The sequence below is a fragment of the Siphateles boraxobius genome, unplaced genomic scaffold, assembly GCF_051911475.1.
Source record: "Siphateles boraxobius isolate OS27281-9 unplaced genomic scaffold, OSU_SipBor_1 20, whole genome shotgun sequence".
NCBI classification, from domain to species: Eukaryota; Metazoa; Chordata; class Actinopteri; order Cypriniformes; family Leuciscidae; genus Siphateles; species Siphateles boraxobius.
Genome location: NW_027508811.1, coordinates 7,687,488 through 7,693,857, shown reverse-complemented (window position 1 = coordinate 7,693,857; position 6,370 = coordinate 7,687,488).

Genomic DNA, 6,370 nt, shown 5'->3' with positions numbered 1-6,370 from the left:
CTGCTGCCATAAATCCTGCATCATTCCTGTCCTTCACTAAACAACTGTTTTAACTGTTCATGCACAAAGAGGCCCAAAAGTCCTGGAAGGGTGCAACACGGGCCTATATTCGCTTGTCTCCAAAACACACATAAATTTGTTTTTAGATCGTAATATGATTTCATGGTGCCATGGTAAAGCATGTACAGTCAGTCAATAGTTCAATGATGTGATTTTCATTTTTGGATGAGCTTTAAAAAGTACTAAAAAATATAGTTTTGCAGAGATGACATATTTTTGTAGGCCAAAATCCAGAAACAAGGATTTTAGCATTTCTAGTTCCATTGTCTAGTTCCAAAGGTTTTTGGTTACATGCCTGAAATAAGGTGTGTGGCTAACACAAGCTAAATATATTTTCACATTTTATTCTAAAAATACATCTGTAATATCCTCTTGCGTTTTTTTTATCTTGTTGACTATATGGGAATACAGAGGTTTTTGGGGAAATGAAACATGACGAACACACATGTACACACTAAGCCACCAACAGTTATGTTATAATAACGCTTTTGCAAACTATTAAAAATCTTCAGGGGAAATTAATTAAAAACTGAAATAGTTGTTGGAAACGTATGATGGCGCGTTCACGCCATGACGTTATTCCCATAATTTCGAGATGACAACCTAAACACCTAAATTAATCTGCATCGGTCACGTGGTACAAATAGCAGCTCTCAGAAAATTCCCAGTTTACAAATTATAATTACGAGCTCTACGAGGAAATGAACGAACATGCAGTGACCCCATCTCAATGATGGTGATGTTGAAGTCATGTGAACGGGGTCTAGTTTATAGTCTATGTTTTAGTGATGGGATTTATGGCTCTTTGAGGGGATCCGGATCTTGGCGATCCGTTCCTTACAAAGAGCCGTTCAAAAGAACGGCTCTTTTGGCTCTTTTTAAATATTTAATCAGTTTTAAGAAGCCAGCTTGAGGGCATCTCAGTTTATCCTGGAAATAATCACTGGGAGGAATGATGAGGTGAGATTTGTAGTCAAATAATTTAAACTCAGATATCACACACCAATATCTGAGTTTGAATTTTTCTGAAATATAGATTATTACCTCATTTGTCATGTGTGGACTATATACCATAGGGTTGCACAACATCCCTCTGTTTAGAAAGTGACATCACTATTTTGGATTCACCTTTAGTACAAAGTGTGTGTATGTGTAAAGCTATGTTGACTTATGTTATTCATACAATAACTATTCACAAATAAACATAAAAAACAAAGCCGGCTGCAATGAATTTCTGTGCAAATCAGCTTTTACTACAAACAGTAACACTTCCACACAAGAACATTGTTATCACACAAGAACATTTTGATAAAAAAAAAACGGCTCTTTTGGCTCTTTTTAAATATTTAGTCAGTTTTAAGAAGCCAGCTTGACGGCAGCGCGCACAACTCCGCTCCTAACCAATGACAAAGGCACGTAGGTTTTTTTTTCCATTGGAGTACTCACGTAAAGGATGGGCGCGCATGCACAACTACTATCATCATGCTGTTAGGCAGTAGTACCCCTGCGCTGGGTGCGCCCCTTCCCCTATAACTGAGGAGCTAATTTGTGTGCATCTGTGTGAAACACGCATAGGAAAAAAAGAACGACAGAAAGAACGGCTCCCCTCCAGCCGCGACTCGGCTCCCATCGTTCATGTTTATGAGCCGTTCAAAAGAATCGGTTCGTTCACGAACGTCACAACTCTACTATGTTTAGCCTTTTACTTCTGGCGCTTGGATTGAGGCTTCAAAATGTATAAAATGTGTGTTCATTTGATTAACATGATTAACAAAACCATCATAATTTCTGCAATAATCCATAAACCAATGGAAAAATCTTACTGGGTTTTTGTCGAGGGGAACCAGGGTGATGTAAACTTCCGTGTCAGCTTACAAAAAAATGTCATCACTGCAGCACTCAATGCTAACGTTATCTTCCTAGCTCCCTTTGGATGTGGACACAGACATATCCGAAATAGAATTCCAATAGTAGGCGAAAAACAGTATTGCTGCGTCCCAATTCGCATACTATCCGTCCTAAATAGTATTCGAAAATATAATTAGTACGTCCCAAATCGTAGTATGTTGAAATGAGTGTTTCAAAGATACCCGGATGGTCTACTATTTCCGGTTAGAATCCGATATTGCCCACAACCCATCGCGCGTTGGACGAGGATTCGGTTAGAACTACAAACAGGAGTGAAAAGTGTTAAAAAACCTCAGACATTGAGGACGCGCGAGTCCCGCGGTTATGAAGAGAGGTTTAGATAAAGAGGTTTGAGTGATTAATTATCAGTATCTAACCTGGCGAAAATGAATGTATTCAGTGTTGTCCACATTATAGCATCAGCAGCATTGTGAACTTTTGTAAATATACGTTTAGCCATTACCTTTTAAATGCATCATATTCAAATTGCAAACACGAGAGTATCCGCGTGAAAGACTCACGACTTGTAGATGAACGTGTTCTCCGAAACAGTAGGACATCAAATTAGATTGAATTGAGGATTTGAACTGTGATGAGATGATTGACAGGGCAGTTTAAGGTGACAGGATGCACGCAGCACGCGACAGAGCTGTCCATTAAAGATGACGTGATAGTATGTCCCAAAGCTTGCCTACTCTTTAGCTACACACTCAAAAGTATGTACTTTTTCTTCACAAAAAGAGTACATACTTTTAGGGCGTAGTATAAGTAAGCGAATTGGGACGCAGCACATGTGACAAAAGAATAGGCAAAAAGTACCCGGATGACCTACTTCCAGACAGATTCTGAAGTGTGCATACGGGTCACTTTACTATCCCATGAGGCCCACGGGATTGGATTTGTGAATGGTAGTGACGCGACACAACTGATGCTGGTTGGGCACATGATTATGACAACATGGCGAACGTACTGCGTCCAGATTACATTCATAGGACACACAATCATTCTACAGAACATACTTTTTTAGCGGTTGTGAAGAAATGACTTATTCATAATAAGTACCTACTCAAGACAAGAGAGTATGGGATTTTGGAATCAGCAATGATATCCTGGCCCTTAAAATTTGATTAACTGTAAGTAGTACTGTACCTTTAAATACAGTACATATTTACACACAATAATACATAATTATACACTGACTGTTGCATCAACAATGTAATGATATTCTAGAAATGGCTTCTAACATTCACTGTTTTTTTAACAACCAGGTTTTAAGTGGCACTACTAGGGGGTGAAAAACAGAAAGCATTAAATAGGCTACTCAACATGTGAAATCACATTTGATGACAAAATATTACAATGATATCCAATGACTCCGAACAAAAAGCTCTGTTGTGAAAACATCCCACAACTGCTTATGATAACCTTGTCGAAAATGTTTAATTTTCTATGAAATGACAAAAGCCAGGCATTATGCAGCTACATCCATTCCCATGGATTACATTATATTTGTATGTGTTTTTTTTTTTTTTTGAATGTTTGTAAACCTCATCACAAATGTTGATCCCCTTCTGCTTACATTTTAAAAATCCCAAGTCTTTTGTGATCTCCAGCAGGCACACTTTTAAAGTCCGTTTTGAAACACAAACTGACATTTGGGATTTGCAGCTGGTTTACAGCCGAAGCCAAGATACCATTGACATGTTGTAAATGCGGTTAGGCCAAGGAGACATAAATATGTGCATTTTAACAAGCCAGCAACTGGCTTCAAGAGATAAACAAGTTAAAAGACTACTGTCATTTCCAACTACCGCTGTTAAAACCAAATATAAAGGCACCATGCCAGGATCTTTAAGTATGCCAATCCTCAAAAATAAAAGTCTCTTACAGTACCTGGGTTCCCTCATGGACCATACGCGTGACATTACCTGGTTCATATCCAGAAACAACTGTTCTTTTACAAAACCACTTCCACCATATGTTTGGAATCAATAGTTGTGTTTTAAATCTTTTTTTTTTTTCTTCCACGTCACTCAAATGTATTTCAAATCTAAACTGGTTGATTTAATTCGCAGCCTTCTTAAAGGGATAGTTCACCCAAAAATGTTGTCATCATTTATTCACCCTCAAGTTGTTCCAAACCTGTATGAGTTTCTTTCTTCTGCTGAACACAAAAGAAGATATTTTGATAAAATACTATGGAAGTCAATGGAGCCCTGGGCCTGTATGGATATTTGGCCTGTATGGATTTTATTTTGTGTTCAGTAGAAAAAAATAAATTCATACAGGTTTGGAACAACTTGAGGGTGAATAAATTATGACAACATTTTCATTTTTGGGTGAACTATCCCTTTAATACTTTTATAATAATTGTGTTTAACACAATGTTACATTGGACAGAAACCTGCACCATATATTGCTTTCTAAATTAGCAATAATCCACACGTGGACCTCCATTTGGTAAACATTAAGGTAAATTCTTCTTTTATTGGACATGACTGTGAATTTTCTCAGTGACTGGCCTTAAGTTTGCAAGTGCTGTCAACCAAATATATAAATGTTAACAAGGTAGGCCTAGCACCACAGGCACCAATTACATGTTTTCCATGAAAACAGAAACAATTAAATGTTCTCAAGTTCTGCACAGGAACTACCAGATGAAGATACAGGGGCTGAATTGTTAAACATTGCTCAATGAAAACAATGCAAAAGCAATCCACAGCTCTGTTGAAGCTTCTTGCTGATATCTGGAATCCTTGATTTTGATCGAGGAGGTCAATCGCAAACGCAGCGCCTTTCATATCACGTGAGGCAGCAGCATTTTGTGTATCCTATTTATCAATTGTAGATTTAGGTCTTTAATATTACTGTAACGCCTTAGTGCAGAGATGATGAAGAAGATTCAAATTGAAGCGTGTTTATTAAAACAAAGTAAACTCGGGTAATAGGCCTACACAAAGTACAAAACAGCGTGCTACACGAACAATAGTCAATGACCGTGAGAAACAGTTTATTTGTTTGTCGAGTAGCGTAATAAACTGGAAAATTATCGCAAATAGCGCGAAATTAACCCTGACACCTTATTCCTTACATGCTTTATTTAGCTATTTGCCTACAAAGATATGATGGATGGTTGTGTCTAACAGCCAATTATAGCTGTGATTAATTTTCCACAGCCATATTGGCTCTGAATCTGTTTTCTAAGGCTGTAGTGTCTCTGATATGGCTGTCATTAAATACAGCTGTCAGATGATATATTCTCACTTCTGGTCCCCCTTGGCTGTTGTCTGCATTGCAATGTAGGACTGTGAAAGGTTTCGATATGCTTATTTGCAAAATATATCACTACCCTGTCTTGAAGGATTTTTTAAATTATTTTTTCATAATTTGTGACCATCTTGCAAATCATATCAGCCAACTTCCTCATTAAAGTAAAGGGGCATTTTTAAAGGCTGAAATGGTGTTTCATTACAAAGTTGAGTTACAACAGAACGGGTAAATATTGTGTCTATGCTGGACATTGCTGGTTGAGTTTCAGTTTACCGTCAGAAATATTTGCTTGTCTGGTTGCAGGGTTCAGAGAGTTGCTCAAACAGCACAGGTCGGAGTGGGAAGGGTGTCTCTTGGGGTTCTAGATAATCACATGTGAATGTGAAAACATAAAGTAGCTAGTTTACATTAGACTGGGTTGGAAGTTTTAAAAAATTAAAAAAAGGCTTTCAGCTCCTCAACATAAAGCAGCACCTTTATGACACAGGCACTCGTGACTGGTTGAGTTAAAGGTGCTCTAAGCGATGTCGGGTGACATCACTTCTTGTTGACGTTTAAAGTATTGTCAAACAAAACGAAGGCTAGCTAGACCCTTCCTCCTCCTCATCCGCGCACTAACCCCCCAAACCCCACCCCCAAATCCTTCTTGTCGGTTATTGGCTGGAACAGTTTGTTATGTTTCTTGGTGCGGGTTAGCCCATTTTGTTTTTGTTGCCGTTTTTGGAGTCTGGGGTGTCTGCAGAGACCGTGTTTTTTTACAGTGTGTTCAGGGGACAGGCAGCTAGCGGATAGTGAGGAGATGTTTGTTGTATGTGACAAAAAATGTTTTGGCCTAAAAAACGTGTGACATCGCTTTGAGCACCTTGAACAGCTGAAAGCCTTGCCGTAGCTTTACAGAAAGTAGGAGAGTAATCTTTGACATTCAGGTTGGTACATGGAGTTAATGTCTTGTACTGACTCCACTCCTTTGACCTTTATCAGGTTCGCAATCAGTACGGCCCAATTATTCTGATGATGAATCAATGAATAGCAGGTCATGCTCTGAGAAAAAAACAGAAGTCCGTAAATGCTCGTAAATTATTACTCCTATGGTGTGGCATGCCAAATCCCTAATTTTTCCAGAACTTAATGA